General features: G+C 35.1%; 1 protein-coding gene across 2 annotated transcripts in view; it reads left to right on the top strand.

Annotated features, from left to right (window-relative positions):
• KCTD8 (potassium channel tetramerization domain containing 8) overlaps positions 1–17,032 on the top strand; it is an 89,143-nt gene that overhangs the window by 35,215 nt on the left and 36,896 nt on the right. The window contains exon 2 of one of the 2 annotated variants that reach the window (XM_048072888.2): positions 1–17,032. This exon is cut by the window's left edge and continues 12,020 nt beyond it; it is cut by the window's right edge and continues 12,205 nt beyond it. The exons of the other annotated variant lie outside the window; for it this stretch is intronic. The gene's annotated coding sequence lies outside the window, so the exon portion shown is untranslated. 2 annotated transcript variants of the gene reach the window in all.

Raw genomic sequence — 17,032 nt, 5'->3', positions numbered from 1 at the left:
CTAAGTGTGTTTGAAAACCTTGTTCCTAAACAAGTTTCTGGAAGATTTTAGTTGTGCTTTGTTGAATTGTTGCTACAGAAATCTGATTATTCCACCTGGATATTATGTAGTCATGGCTGTTTGGAAATGCTCTGAAATAAATTTGGTAGCTTTTTTGTTTTAGAAGACTGTAAAATGTAAGATACTTGGGTGATTTTACTTCTTTATGTAAAAAATGACAGTCCTAGCAGGGAATAGCCAATGGTTTATGTTTCCAAGCTGTCTATAACAAATAAAAGGAAGGATTCTGATCTGAAAAGTCAGAGATTCATAGGGAAATTTGCAAAACATCAGGGTGTAGTAATTTAAGTCCACTTGAGAACTAATTTCACTCATATGGTTTAGAAAACTGGAATGCCAAGGACATTTGGTTTAGTAGCTTGGGAGATGAGATGTAAGCTTTACTGACAACAGTGTCACTACAGAGGCATTTACTAAATTGTTTCAACAACAGTCTGTGTTGCCTTTGTGAACTATGTTTATAGAGATTTACTTCTCATTTTTCTTGCTCCGATAATGTTTTGTTTTCGGTGCTGGTTGAGCTGCCTTTTTTACTTGTGACCTTTTTGCTGTATCTTTAAGCGTGTAAGCATGAACCAGCAGACCAGGGGAGAGAAATGGAAAGTACAAAGGAAATAGAAAGTTCAAAGCTTTCACAGAATGCCTTTAGGTTCTTGAAGTCTTTCAAGTTGAAAAGTATGATGAAAATTAATTACTTGCTGGTGCTAAAACATAATTAAGAAATAATAATAATTAATGGCACAATATACAAAATTTAAACAAAAGTTATATTATTAATATCTAAAATATTTATCCAGAAGCAATTTTTAACCATATCGCAGTATTTTATTTTTTTATGATGGATATATTTTGTTTTTTATTATGGATATAATTTTAATAATCTGAAAATAAATGCTTGCTAGTGGTTTGGTGCAATGATATTGTTAGTTTTAGGTCACAGTTCAAATAAGGCATTTTAACTAGTAAGTTCAGGCCACTGCAAGTTGGATATCCCACTTTAATTTGTGTTTTAAAAGCCTTTCTTTTATATGTGAGCTTATCCATACCATGGTTTTTGCTAAATACCAGCAGTTATATCCGGACTTCAAAGACATGCTTATGCCTTGAATATGCCCACCGTGAATGTCCATGTTCTAAACCGTAGACTACCTTTAAGTACCTAATGTAGGTAAGGTTTAAAGCATCTGTCATTAGAAATTTATTTATTTGTTAATTTTATGGTTAAGAGAGACAGAGAGATACCTCCAGAGGATTCTGGAAGGATTGAAGTTGTATATCTTTTTTAAGACAATGAGATTACCTCCTTTAGTGTTAATATCATTTCACATGGGGGTAAATTTATGCTCTCAAGTGTAAAGCTTCATCTGAATAAAACTGAAAAATTATTAATAGGTTTTTAATATTTTCAGGAGGTTCTGTTAAACTAATCGTAATGTTGTAATACAAAATAAGCTGTTTATCCATTTAGAAGAAATAGCACATGGAAATATCAAAAGGAAGATTATCTGCATGTAGAAAGTGTCATGTAGCCAAATGAAGTACAAACTATATATCTTGCCTTAAGGCTTATAGTTCATGTGGCTGTGCTGTCTCAAACCAAAACCGTGTAGTCAGTAGCCCCATTATTGTGGGTGGAGAGGATATTTAATCAGAGATGTATATGGACGGATAGGGTATTTAGCTAGGGAGAGGCATGAAGAACAGGTAAGATAATGTCAAATATCAAATGCCCTGAAAAGTGTAGGTACTTGGTGATCCAATAGTGATACTTCCTCTACTTATATATAAAGACAGAAAAAATATTTTGGTGTTAGTATTTGAAATGTAGATGCTGGCACACCAAAGCAAATAGATTTCTGGATGCTCCTTGGAAGATAATTTTGCAAACTGCAATTTCCATAGAATATAGTGCATCTCACCCAAAAGAAAATGTCTTGATAATAAAAGGTAGGTGATTATGTTGACAGATGCTAAACTACTTATTTTAAAGCCAACATTAAACTTCACCTACCTAAGACACTTCTAAGGTAACTTTCATTCACAGCTCCTTTGTAATTTCTTTATGACTTGTTCATTAAATTTTAAAATATGGTAATGTTTTATGTTTAATGTAGAGAAAACTTTGAGGCAACAAAGCACATCATGCAATGTCCTGAAAAGAGCTGAGAAAATAATTCATAATATAGTTGCTGATTTTTTTTTCTCTTCTTCATGAATAGAACAGTTTTGAAGTATCAGATGTTTTAATTGCTGAGAATGGAGTTAATTTTAAGTTAAGTTCATAAGTTTTAGTCACTGAATTCATGAACACTTAAATGTTTCGACTGATAGGACTGGTAGATCTCAGGCTTCAGATGCCGCTGTGATTTCCTGTCTGGAGTTCAGAGGTCCATAACCAAGGATATTGAAATTCTTTCATTGGAGAATGCTCATGAAAAATAGAGTATAATGTTTATATAACTTTATCAACTTAGGAGAAGTTTATTATGGGATAGATGAGACATGAAATGTAAGAGGAAAAAAAATAGACAAGCAGTAGAGACCAATAGCAGGGAACTGTAAGTGCTTCTACAGTATTCAGGTAAGATGGCATTTCCCACTCTCCTATTTTCTTCATAGCATGAAAAAGAATCCACAGTCTGAGATGTTTACTGTCACACAGCAGTAGTACTGATTAAGGTCTAGCTGGTTGTAGATAAGCATCTGACCTTGAGAATGATAAATAGTCTCAGAGTTCTAAGCAATATTGCTATATGCTTGAGAATTTTCAATGGCAATAAGATGGTTATGGACATTAACATAGTCTGCATATGGAAAAAAAATCATGTTCATTTCTGTATTTGATTGTAAAATATTTGTAAGCTCTGTAGTTTCACATATGTTATTACTTAAAATGTACGTATCTTTATTCAGACACAGACTTTTACTTAGAAAACTAGGCACATAGTGTTTGTTCCTGTGCAATGTTTCTACTAGTATTCAGTATTTCTTTCTGCAGTTGGCTACCAATCAGAGATTTATTTCATTTATTTGTTTCGCTCCAAATGCCCAGGGACAGAGTGGGAAACAATTATTTCTTGCTTCGGCTGTTGAAAATCCCCGACTTCAGGTACAGCCTGTCTGGCCTGGAAGGCTTGCCCAGACCAATAGTTTTGCATTTTACACCTTAATGATGATTATGCCATTATCTCTTGCAAGTACTCTTTGTAATATAAACTAACTCCTAGTGTTCTTCAACATGCATGATCTTACAACACAAAATATTCTGTATTACTGGTGATCTGAAATACCAGTAACGTGTGCTGTTTGTTCCATCTTTGAAGGGCACTTATGTAAAAACTAAATCTTATTTGAAATACCCCAAATAAATTTGAAATACACCTATTTTATAAAAGGAAGAGAAGATACATGGACAAAATGGCTTGTAAAAATTGGCTGTATGAAAAAAAAACAATATGTATGGTTTTCCCCTCACAATTTAGAAAGCATTTACCCAGAAAAAATGCATATCTTGGCAATTGGATTCAATAGACATGATATCAAATGCAGAGCAGTATAAATCCCAGACAAAATCTACTTATGCAGTGTTTGAGAGAACCTATTTCTGAAAGCTGTAGAAACTCTCTACCAAATGAAAAACAGTACCATTAGAAAGGATTTAAAAAAAAAAAAAAAAAAAAAAGGAGGGGGGCCAGGGAGGAGGGAGATTTAATACTGGGAAGCAAATTTATGTGTTTTTTGTTTGTTTTAGCTAAAGCTCCAGTTAAAAGAAGGTTTCTGAGATGGATAGGACACGAGGAGAAAAAAAAAAAAAGAATGGGACCATCTAAAATATAAAAATGCTATTATTCTGGCGTAGATACAGGTAAAGGTGTTAAGTTCCCTTCGTTTAAATAGCTGAAAAAGCTGAAGTGGCTTTTTCTTTTATTAATTCTTGTCCTGGTCATACTTATAAGAGCGTGATAAAGATGGTACTGATGCATTGTCCCAGCTTGCCGGTTACAGGCAGCTCTCTGGGACCTTGCATTTCTGTGGTGTGCCATAGCCAGGTCTATGTTGCTGTGCAAACATAGGAACAGGGGCCTGGAATCAACTACCTGAGACTTCTTTATTCTGTCATTTGGTACAGTGGCCACTCAGATTCACAGTTGATTTCAATGAATAAAGAAATAAAAAACACAAGCAATTAAAGGTTACAGGTTTGGAAATATCTCTGCAATTGCTACAACAGAGCATTACTGAAACTTCTGTGAGTATATATATTTGCCTAACTGTTGAAAACTGGATGTCTCTCAAGATCCTATGCAAAAGCCTCATTTATTACTTGAATTCTGTTGTGCTTCGCACCATTGCAACTTGTCACTTTAAATGTGCGTGGGTTTTTTGTTTTGTTTTGTTTTTTCATATTTGCTGCTTTCATTTGGAAGAACAGTGATTTTATTTTTTTATGCAAACCTTTTTCTTTAATGCAGGAGACAGAGATTACTGCTTCATTAAAGAAACATTCAGGTGGAAAAGAACCTAATGCTTTATCCAGCTTGCTTCTGTTTTCAGTTGCTTGTTTTTGTTCTGACTTTGTCTTCTGTCACTAAAAGCACAGTGTTGTCAGCATAATTATTCCATACATCTCTTTCCATTTTCTGTAATTTTCAAATTAAAGCACATGAAAACTGTTCTTTTGTAGGATTTCATGACACCTCATTTCTTGCCCCTAGAGCCAATTTCGCCATTGTGAATAAGCTTATCAGCCAGCGGTGAGTTGCCTGCCAGAGTCTTTCTATCCGGACTATGTTTCCTAGTTTAATTGCTGTGAGTCAGCAGTAGGAAATTAGAAACATGCTTCATAATGAACGGAAGCTGTCTGTGAATATTGTCTTTCTAAAATATAGTTTAGCCTTTACAAGTGTAAGCTGTTTTTTTGTGCTTTGGTTTTTGTTTTTTTTTAGGGCTAAGCTTCCATTCAAAAATATTTTTTTTTCTTTCAGAACTTAACATCTTGTTGTATGTGGCAGACCATAACGCAGCCATAATTGTAACCTGTAAATAATCGGCCAAATGATTTTATATTCCCAAATCACTGAGATTTGTAAACCTTGAACTGTAATTCTGAAAATTGTGAATGTTCCCGTGTCCAGCTTTTCCTGCATGAAGTGTCCACGTGTGTTTTTGGAAATGTTGCCTTGCCCATGTAGTCAGAGTGAGGTTCCAAGAAGTTCCTATTGCAAAAATAGTGACAGCAATGCAATACTATAAAGGGATGTTATTTTATATCACAAGGACTAAACGGTGTCTTAGACAGTCAATGATTTATACATTTTATAAACTTTAAGCATTTGAGTAAATTTAAGCTTTCACATAAGTCTTCCAAGGATTACATCCTAAAATTTTGATGCTAATTGCCAATATTTAAACTAAATACTGAAAACGTATTCTACTTGATATATTCAGTTTAATGATATGCCACCCCTTGATTTTTTCCACTGCTTAGAGCAAAGACAAAGAAATGTTACTGAGAAGGAGATCTTGGTGTATCATACTGCTAAACTACCAACAGCTGTGCTATGGCTGGGTCTTCCGATGATTTAATGTTTCACAGTGCCTTAGTGACAAGTACATGAGGAATCTAATCACTACATTGAAATTATCCTTCCTACTTTTCCCTTTTCTTTTTATACTTTGCCCTTACTTAATTTATTGGTGTGAAAGACACACAGTGAAAGCAATTAAATTTTTTTTTGGTGTGTTTTTACTCCGATTTAAGTCCTGAAAGCTTTGCATAATCAAAAAGACAATATGAACAGGTTTTTATATTTGGATCAAATCTGAAGCTTGCAGAAAATGGTTCTTACCAGGTGGTTATGCTAGCTGTTGAAACAGGATTTTTAGAAAAAATGTATGAACAAATTGCAAGACATTGCATGGCTTTGCAGTTTGCCTTTTATTTAAGGTGGTCAATTTATTGTCTATGACTAAATTCCGTAAGTGTAGAGATTACTATTTTGAGACAGCATTTGGTAAGGAATACTTCTGTGGAATTTTTGAGATGTAGCATTAATATGAGGCTGTTGCTGGATGCTCCCTTTGTCAGGTTGTTTCGATCCTTTTTGACTCATTTTTTCCATCTGTAAAGTAATTGTACTGGTCTTGTTTACTTTCATGAAGTGTTTTGATATCTGTTTATAAGGTAATGTCTTCAAGAGCCACATACAATTAACACTTTTTTAGTGTAAGGCTCAGGAATGTACAACTGTTTATAAAAAAGAAATTATATAACATTTTGCTCACCCCAGATTTTATGGCATTCCATGATTTACCAAGAGCCTCCTACCACACCTCAGTCCTCTTCCTCCAAAAGTCAAAACCAAGTTCCTGGATTCATCTAATTACCCAGAATTCAAGCTTTTAAATTATATTTTAAAATGAGTACTGGCTCTTGTGGATTACAAAGAAAAGATTGAAAGGTGTACTTCACAAGGATGAAAGTAAAAAGACAAATCCTGTTTCCTTCTTCCTGTCAAGATTTTAAAGCCAATGTTATGATTGTTTTAGACTTGCCTTTTGTTTTTGGATGTTTGGAATTGGTATTATTTATTTTAAAATATCTTTTATCTATTTAGACTAGTGGACTTTTGTCCCTTGTACCTAGTCTCACAGAAGAGATGGAACCTAGAAGTTCCCATACTGAGTTAAGTTTACCTGTTTAAATATACTAAAATAACTCCATCGTGTATAGAGACTGTATTGAGAACTTAAATATTCCATAGTAGTTTCATAATCCAAACTGCGAGTAAATACACTTTTAGAGAGAGACACTTTCAGACTACCAAAACTGATAAGGAGGTGTAGGTTTGGCTATATGTCTTTTCTGTGGAATTGACAAACTTTTCATTGAGTTGTAAAAAAGGTAATAATAATTCAGAGCTGTGTTTGTATTGTTTCAAAGTGTCTGGTAATTAACCTTTCTGGGTGCTACAGTTCTGTAGCTTTCAGCTTCCTCCCCCCTCCTTTTTTTTATTTTTATTTTTGGTCAATGTGATGAGTTGTGAGTGATATCAACTGCCTGCTGTCCATTGAAAACCTTAATGAAATAGTGCTGCGTTGCTGCAGTGTGTTTGCTCACACACAACATGAGGAGTTTTAGCTGCAGGCATCTGTTTTTCCTCCTCTTTCTTTCTCTCCTCTCCCTGTTTCTTGCTTTCACTCTCTGTGGGGGGCAAAGGACCCTAATTGTGGTTTAGTATTTATCCAGAAGCCAATATCAGCAACTCAAGGATCCTGTCCCAAGCAGAAACAGCAAACCCTGCTGTGAAGTTTTACAGTTGTTACTGACTGGGACTTATATTCATATGACTTCTGCAACTCTGGGGTTTCTGAAAGACTTGCGTGCACATGAAAACCTATAAAAGAGCACGGTGGAACCAAATTGTTGTGAACTCCCACGGTAACTGAAATTTTCAGTAAAAATGTCAAGTTCTGAAGCCAGAAGATCATTTTTCCAAATTTAATAATATTTCTTTCAATATTCCATTAATGTTATCATATAGCCTTATTTCATTCTAGGGATGGATGTGAAAATAAACCAAAATCTTGAATTGGCACAGTGCTAATCTAACATTTTTACCTGAGTGAAACTCAATCTCCTTTTCTTGGCAACAGTTTACTGCTAGAGTCAGTGCTTTGTGATGGGGTTTCGTTATAGGTGCCCTCTCACTTGAGCTGGGATTAACATCAAAGCATTTACTCTTTCTTTGTCTGACCATGCCTGTGTCAAAATGGGTCCATTTGGCTCTAGTCATCTTAACTGAGCTCTCCTGAGCTTCAGTTTCCTGCAAGTACCAACTTGCAAGTATAAGCATAAGTTTTTAAGGTGAATGAAGTCTGAGGCATTAAAAAAAGAAGGCTGGTTTCATTTGCTGGCAATTAAGATAAGGTTATTCATGCATGTAATAGATTGCTTTTTTTCCCTTCTTCTAGCTAATTATCAAAGGTCAGTTTTAGCATCAAAGCCCTGAGTGTTTCCATCGTCACTGACTTTCCACAAAGTCAAAAAAGTTCACATCCTCATAGGCAACATTCAACACTGCTGAATGAATGCTCCCAAGTCTTCCATTGCACCTTTCTGAAGAATAAATCTTCCCTGAAAATGGAAAATACATTCAGTTCCAGTTCTATGTAGTTTTGATTCTGAGAACTTCTCAGAGTAGATCAGAAATGAGTATGAGTACATGAACAAAATACATGTTATGGAAGTTTTCCAGCCACTAAAAAGAATAAAAGCAGCCATGATTATGTATGGATGCATTCATCACCTCCATCTGCTGTCTGCTTATAGCAGGCCTTTGGAGGTTTGTTTCAGAATAAAATATTAGCATAATGGACAACAAAAATACAGTGCATATATTGACTTCAATGTATTATACACAAGCATCTTTTACTTTAGAAAAATATAGCAAAAGGAATGGCTTTATACAGGAAAATATTAATAATGCCAGTATATATAACAAGATTGAATAAATGAGATAAGGGATTTGTCATATGTAACTATCAACAAAATATTTGGCTTATATTGAGGAATTCGGCAGTAGGGTTGCTGTCACTGGGGCATGGTTTAATAGTCTGGTACTGTTTGATATAGTTTTCCAGTTTCTTATTGAGCAAGGAAGAAGGGGAAAGGTGGAAATGCCTGGAATTGCCAGGAAACAGCAGATGATGTTGAACACACTCCTGTTACTCCTGTTACTCCTGTAACAGATAATTATAACAGTTTCTTCATAGTCTTGTGTTACATTGCAAAGTTTTTACATGAATTGGAATGCCTAAGTCTGCAAATCACAGCTATGATTGATCATGGTCTCCAATAGATCATATGGTAGATGAAGCGTTAGTTATGTGAGCTGTCAGCTCTAGAAGCAAGCACTTTTCTTCTGTCACAGATGTCCACATATCTCTTAGTATCCTGGCATCCAGAAAATTGAACTGATTGATGCAAAAAATTTTTATGTTTTTTATTTAATGCACAATAAAAGATGTATTTCATACCTAGTCTGGAACTTTGTAGAAAAAAAAACAACACATTAGTGAATTATGAGGACGTTGCAGTAGATTGGTAGTGGTATAACTGAGGTCAGAAACTGCTCTTAAAACATTGCAGTTATTAATCTGGTAGTTTAATTGCCTGTTAGATTGTTGTCTCTGTATCAGGAGCTGTCTTCTCTGTTTACAGGATTCTAAAAACAATATGGGGTGAACCGTGGGGTTCAGAGCCTTTGCTATTCATTGCTGGAGTGGCATATTATTAATTTAAGGCTGTTTCAGTGGCCATACAGACATCAGTTGGACTAGATGGTGTTTGAAGGTCCCTTCCAACTGTACTATTCTGTTCTATCATGCCCTCACAGGTGACAGAATGCCAGGCCAGTGCCCTGTCTGGGTTTCTAACCTCAGAAATACTGAGGGCTTTCCTATTCCTCATCCACTGCAAGTAGTTTAAAGTTGTTGACAACTATCGTAATTTTGAGGGATGAACCTAGTTCACACCAAAGTAAACACTGGGAGGGTTCAAGGAAGCCTTTACAGATGCTCTGTCAGAGCTTAACTGGATTTAATGTATAGAATATGACACAATTTTGTATTTAATATTAGCTTTATGTCTCTCTGTCGCAGTTACGCAAAGGCTCTTTTGTATCAAAACATTGTTAAACTTTTAATCTATATAAGATGTTATTAAAAGAAATGAATCACGCAAGATGTTTCACAAGTAAGGAAAAAAGATGGTATTTTGGGGAGAAAGCTTGTTTGAGCAGAAGAAGGGCATTGCACATAGTTACAAGTTGCTTACAGGAGTAATTTTTAAGTCAGGCATATTTTGTCCTGCATCTTGGAGAATACTGCATGAGAGCTCATGGAAGGCTTTTGATTATAACTTTATCCTATGGCAGATGTGGGTGAGAAGCATTTTGTACTGAGCAGTGTTGGTCTCTTGGGCAACCACACCAATCATATTTCTGGGTACAGCCTCTCCTGAGATACTGATTTGCTAGTATCTGCCGCATGGCGTTTGTGGTCCCAGGAGTTTATGATTATTTCGTAACATGGAAAAGAGGGGATATAGAAAGAAAGTAATATGAAATGTAAAGGCATTTGAGAACCTGCTCATCTTTTATTTCCTTGCCTTCATAGCTTCAGTCACAGCACTTGAAAACCCAACTTATAACATTGGCTGGAAAAAATGTATAGCAAGAAAAGAGACATATGTCAAGGGATATGTAAACACCTGGGCAGAGAGGGAAGTATTCAACTGGAAAGTGCCCACTCCAACAATTGTTTTAATTGGAATGTAAAACTGATCACTCTTTATCCTGGAAAATAAAAAATAAACCTCATTTTTTTAAGGGATAAAAACTGTACAAATTATCTAATATAAATGGCATTAGAATAAAAATGTTAATAGCAGAAATGCACGTTAGCACCACGTTTTTTAATTCCTTAGGTACAATTATGGAAAATTCATAAACTTAGTATTTGAGGCCAAGACAATAAAAACAGCTTCAGTTTTAATAATTGATTTGATAGTGTTAGGGTTTTTTTTTCCCCATGTTTTGATCTCTAATGTGTAATTGTGTTAGAGGATAAAGGTACTGAGTAGAAATACAAAAATAAAATTGCTGTTCTTAATAAGCAGAAAGGAAAAGATGAGTGAGTCCTGCAGTCCCACTTTACCACTACAGCACTGCACGTTTAGTCTGCTGAAGTATGAATTTTACTGGTTGTAGGAAGAGCTACGTAGAAGTTAACAAGTTTTACAGGTTCTTTACCATAAGTCTTTTTTAGGAATGCATTGGAGCTTTCGAGTTTCTTGTCTTCTTCAATCAAGAGTGGTGCTGTATATTTTTGGTGGTATTTGCTGTTTTGGGTGGTATAGCATCAACTGGTTATGTAACTGACAGTAAAAATCTGCCTGGCACTATGCTATGGATGGATGCACACACACCAGAAAAAGCATAGATAGGGGCTCAGCTGAAGGAGATCGCCCTCTGGCCATTCTGGCAAAAGAAGTGCATTCAATATGAAAGGACAGTGTTAACCTTCTCTATAAGTCTTAGTAAATGAGAAATGGCTAAACAGTGCTACCTAGGGATGGGGAATAGTAATAGATTTATAAGATAAATCTATTAGATAAAGATATCTAATTAGGTTAGATATATATGTAAAGTTTAAAACACCTCCATGAATAAAAGTTAAAGCTACACTGTTGTCATTTCTATGTCAAATATTCTTTTCTGTGGTTACACATAAATTTCCCAGTTTCCTGTGACACTGGTATTTTTTAGTTTATTAATTGCAAAAAAATAAATAGAAATCACATTATTTGTATCTGTCATTCACTATACAAGGTTTGTATTCAGGAAAAATGCACATCTGAAAACTTAAACGTGGGATTTGTGCATTTTTGTAAGTACTTCTTAAGAAAATATTTAGTCTCATTCTATATTTTCTGTTCCTTTTCACTCTTTCTTTCTTAACATTTATTCTATCATAGCTGATGCTCTGTGATTGTCAGGGTAGTTAATAAAAACATTGGCCTAAAATAGCAGCCAAAAGTGATTTGCTGCCCCTTTTCTTGCAATGTTGCATACTTTGATATATTTTCTCATTGTCCTTAAATTCTTTCTCTCCATTGTGAAAGTTCTCATCACAAAATTATTTTTGACATAAGGAGACAATTTTGCTACAAGAGTCCATTTGGAAAAAATATGAACACTCATTGATTTTCTTAGAATACTTTGAGCATTTGAGGGATTTCACTGTGATCCTATTTAAGTTTAGGAAAAAAGATACTGCTAACTTCAATGCATTTTAGTTGGATATTTTGGGTAGGCAGACCCAGAGCCTCTGTCCTAAAAAAGACAACCCTGTATTTACTGTTTGCCATGAGAGGTTTTCATTGTTAATCTGAGCTGTCTCATTTGCCTTGAGGGTAAAGACTATGTTAATATTTGCCACCAATTTACAGGTGATGACTTGGCCTTTATTTCCCATAGTTTATAGTGAGGGAACCAAAAAAAAAAAAAAGTCTATTTCCTTATCTTCCCAATTTCCTTTCTTCTTTTTAGAGTAGCTGAAGATTTACTTTTCTCCACACAGAAACATCTGACAGGGTCAGGTCTATCTACACTTGACTGTCACATGAAACAGAGTTTTAGTAATCCCAGCATTCCAGTGTATTTCCTTTTCTTCCTTTGAATCCTTCAGCAAAATCCTTATCCTTTCAATGACCTCACAAAGGCATGGCATGCAGATAATACACACCTCAAGCAACATCTCTTAAAAGGGAAAAAAAGATTCACTTCCGTCTGCCTTTCCAGGGATTGTCCAAGCAGTCCGGAGATTCCTCTCTGCTCAAAAATGCAGAAAGCACTGCTATGTTATTCAGAATTGGAGCTGCTGTTCTTCCCAGATGGCTGCACAAGGCAGGCTAAGGAGGATTTATCCCTTTTCTGCAGCTCTTTGCAGCTTCACAGAAGCCAGGGACCATCTGACCTGTAATTGATCTTTGAAATATATATGTAATGTAAATTCCTAAGAAGCTGCTGCATATTTATTTGAAACATTCATGTGTGTCTCCTGAAACAACTAAAGGCAACGGACAATACAAGTGTGCATTAAACGAAAAAGCACTAGAATGGTTTCATTATCAATACATCTTTCCCACAAATTTTCTGATTACTTGAAATGACATGACTAGCAAGTTCAGTCAGGCTGCCTTGGGCTCAGACTGATCATAGTCCCAAAAAAGGAGGAATCATTCTTAGCTATGAAATTATTCATGCATTTAAAAATTTCTTGATGGGACTTTCCATTTTATCTCACTATAGGTAACAGTCATCTTTTCCATCTCAGAGGTAGGGAATATGTCTTAAAACTGAGCAGGGAAAACTTTGCAAAAGTGAAAATTCAGAAGACATCCATTGGATGCTTAATGTTTGATTGTTTTTTAATTATTATTATTAATCAGGTTTCAGGTATTTATTGTTTAAATAAATACTGTTAGCAGGGTAGCATGACGAAGCTTTTTCTTGACTAGACATCAATGTAGTATCATCATAGAGCTGCAAATAATTTTATGATGTCTTCATAACATCTTGGCATTTCACGTGGTCGCAAACCTCTCCAAATACCTAATGGGTTATCCATACAAGAACAAGAAGCGAACTTTTACAATGCTCCGTTACGTTATTTCAGGAGGAATGATAAAACGCAAATTCAAAAAAATTGAATATTGCTCTGAGATGAACTAAGAATGTGATCTCTTTAGATATTTTTGACGAGTACTGGCAGTGACAAAACATGAGTATGAGGAAATATATAATGCATAGGTTCTAAAATAGTTTTATGTGAAGAATTAGTGGAGCTTAAAATGATTTTTTTTTATTATTGCCTGTGGATTGTATGCTTTCAATAGCAATAGAGAATAATTATTTGCATAAACTGAGTGATTGCATTTACAATTTATAAAACATTATTGATAGATTAAAAGTCTATGAAGAACAAATGAAATCTCAATAGTTACTAGATTGAAATCTAACTTTCCTAACTTTTGGATGCTACATAATTACACAGCAGTTTCTAGATGGGATGAGATAATTATTTGGAGTTTTATTTATAGAAAGAATAACTTCAGAGATTCTTTTGAAAATAGTTATCTTTCATAGAACTTAAGTAGGTAAGAGAAAAGGAAATTCATAAATTGAAATCAGCTGAATCACAAGCAAACTTGCACAGGTCTGCTATCCTGCCTGATTTTGCTCCTGAAGATTTCCTTGCAGTCAGAAGGAGCTCTGTGCTTTTTTGACTCTTCTGTTGAACAAAAACATCTGTAAGAACTGCAGAAAAGGGAATCCTTTATTGTTTATATTCAAGTAGTCACTCCTTGAATGGCTTCTTTATTTTCTACGTGTTCAAATATCCAAGGTGGCAGAAAATATTTTTTGTTGTTGTTGGGTTGTTTCCTATCAACATAATAGGAAATTATTATTAACTAAGTTAATAGTTAATGTTTTTGTTTGTTTGTTTGTTTGTCTTAATCAATAGGACAAAGAATAGTGGGCTAAAATTGGTGCTTATGTTCTGAAGGCTTCACTTCATTCAAATACAGGGCTGGTGTTTTCATATTTGAAAACAAACCAACAAACAAAACCTGAGGGATTAAAATGTTAGAACTAAGAGTTTAGCTCTAAGCACACAAAAATTATCAGTACTAATACATTTAAATGCCTGTTATAGTAAGTTCAAAACAGGGTTAAAGTTAAAATCTTATTAAAGTGATATCCTTTCGGCTACATATTAATTCTTTAACTTCAGCTTTATATGGGTTTTACTATTATTACTATGTTGTTTTCTAAGGATTATTTTAATGAAAAACTCTGTAAACCTATACATCACTGTTTAAAACTTCTAATAGTTGTCTGATAATATCATTATTTGAGTTGAAAAAATGTTCTTTTAATCCTCAGTTATGTAGCTAGAACTGTTGCTACAACTGTGGAAAGTAATATAGTTCAGGCATGACATTTTAATCATCTGATAGAACATAAGATTCATTTTTCATTAAAGTGTTACTCATCAGCAAATTGACTAAATCCTTTATTGACCTTTCTTTTTAAATTTTTTGAGATTTCAGAGGCTTTAAAGACTTGCAGTTCATCATCCTGATCTTTCAAGATCGTATTCATCTGACCTTTACTCTGTATTTAACATTACTTAATTTTTTGATTCAAAAAATCCCCCATTGTGAAACATCATTTTAACATTTTCTTCTCCTGTCAGTTGAAGGTAACACCTGCAAACTTTAGTGATAAGAAAGCAGAGGTCTTTTTCAGAATGAAACTATACATGTTTATACTATTACTAAATTAAGATGCTCTAGTGCAATGTTTCTCTATTCTGCTCATGCAGAGGCAAGGGGGATTTGAAATAGCTGTGTCCTGAAAAAAAAAAAACAGAATGTAAGAGTTCCTTGGCTTTGACTTACATTGTTAAGACAGTCTGACACTAAATTGCTGATGCTAATTTATCAAATCACTACCCACAGTTACATTCCTTGATTGTTTTACAGAGCATGAGTTATGTTAGACAGGATTTTGATAAATCTTCAGTTGAAAACTACAGTCATACTACAGGCATACTAGTGAAGTCCACTCAAAGTTGTGCCATTCCCCCAGTAGCTTTTGCCATAAGTATCAAGTCAATCTATATTTTATATAAGTATTTGGTCTTCCACCTTCTCATATCATAAGTTAAAGAAGTGGATAACATGGACCAAAGAACTCGCTTCTGTCTTTGTTGTTCTCCATCCTGGCTATCAGGCATTAATTTCACTGCCATTACCTGTTGCAATACCTTTGAGTGATTCCCCACATAGCAACATCTGTGATGAGCTTTTATTTATAGACAGTAACCTCTGTGTAGTTTTCAGCTTTCGTTCAGTTCTCATTCTGGATGAGAATTTTGTTCAGTATGCTGAATAACAATTTGGTTCTGGTTCAGCAAAAAATATCTTTCCAAACTCCTCTCCTCTGACGGCATGTCTTTAGCCACTTTTTCAAAGAGTTCTTGCAGGACAGTCACTTTGTGGTTGTTGGTCATTTCCTGCAAAAACAGCACTGAATCCTCCATGACCGCTTCCTCTTCCTTAGACATCGTCAAGCTGTCAAAGCCATGTGTTATTGAGCATGGGAGGAAAAAAACAGTTCTCTTGCCGAACTTGGCTCAGTTCTTGCCTAAAATCCAGTGGATGAAGTCTTTTAGGATGCCTGAAGTCAAATAATGCCAAATTCGGGCTAAACAGGAACTAGGTCAGTTTTATGTCTACCAGAAGCAGTGTTTCTAAACTCAAAACAGTGCCTACTGAATTTAGTAATTTTCAGTCACCAAACAGAATTTGGGCAACGCAGCTTTGTGTGTAAATACTTCCACAGTGCTCAAGTCCCCTTCTAGATGCACATTTTCATGGGATAGGAAAAATCCAGAAGCCAGTTCACCTCTATCATTACACATGTTATAAACACACATAAAAATGTTCTTGTAACTCGGAATCATGTATCCAATCAACAGCCCGCTAGGAACAGGGAAATGGCAAAAAAATGGAGCAGCTTATTAGGGATTTCTGAGAATGATCATTCTGTTTGTCCTCGCAGCCATCCATGCTTGAAGCTTTCTGGAATATGGAGTGGCAGTGTCCCCAGGTTTGCTTCCACATGTCCTTAACATTGCTGTCTCTGCAGGGGAGATTACTTGCTTCCTAACTTTCCTTCTCTTGCAGAAGCTAACTTTCTATGTTAAAGTAGGTTCACCTAAATGGAGCCCAGGTGTGGTGGTAGCCCAAAGCAGTCTGATTATGGGCTGCCTTCTCCTGACTCCCATATCATACCTATCTGCTTCTAGATAATGTTGACTCCATTTAGCTTCACATAAAATTTGGAATAGAAAAGGATTAACTGTAGGTGGCTGTTTCAGTTCCCTTGTAGCCTTACTCCAGCAGCAGTGTTTTTAAGAGTGTAATGCATGCAGACACAGGTTTAAAAATTACTCAAGGGAAAACCTGGGAATTGTTTAAAAAACAACCACAGCAACTCATCTGCTTTTTTTTTTTTTTTTTTTTTTTTTTTTTTTTTTTAAAGCAGAGTTGATGGTATTTAAAATTCTTTGAAATTCAACCTGATGGTTCCTGGAATTACTTGCAAATGAATTCCACAGTGGTTTAGTATCATCAGTGGGAAGACGAGTGTGAAGCTGAGCAAATCTCTTGCCATCTGGAATGTAACCCAAGCACCTGATAGCTCCATTCTAAGTCCCCTCAGGAAGCTTACAATTATATAAAATGCTTAATCAAAGCTGTTATGCCAAGTATAACTGCAAAACTGACATCAACATAGAAAAAGAGAAGCTAATTGACTCCACATGAGCTGTTCTT

The sequence above is a fragment of the Anser cygnoides genome, chromosome 4 (genome assembly GCF_040182565.1).
Source record: "Anser cygnoides isolate HZ-2024a breed goose chromosome 4, Taihu_goose_T2T_genome, whole genome shotgun sequence".
Classification (NCBI taxonomy): domain Eukaryota; kingdom Metazoa; phylum Chordata; class Aves; order Anseriformes; family Anatidae; genus Anser; species Anser cygnoides.
The sequence above is the reverse complement of the archived record's forward strand: the minus strand, read 5'-3'. Positions and strand labels throughout refer to the sequence as shown.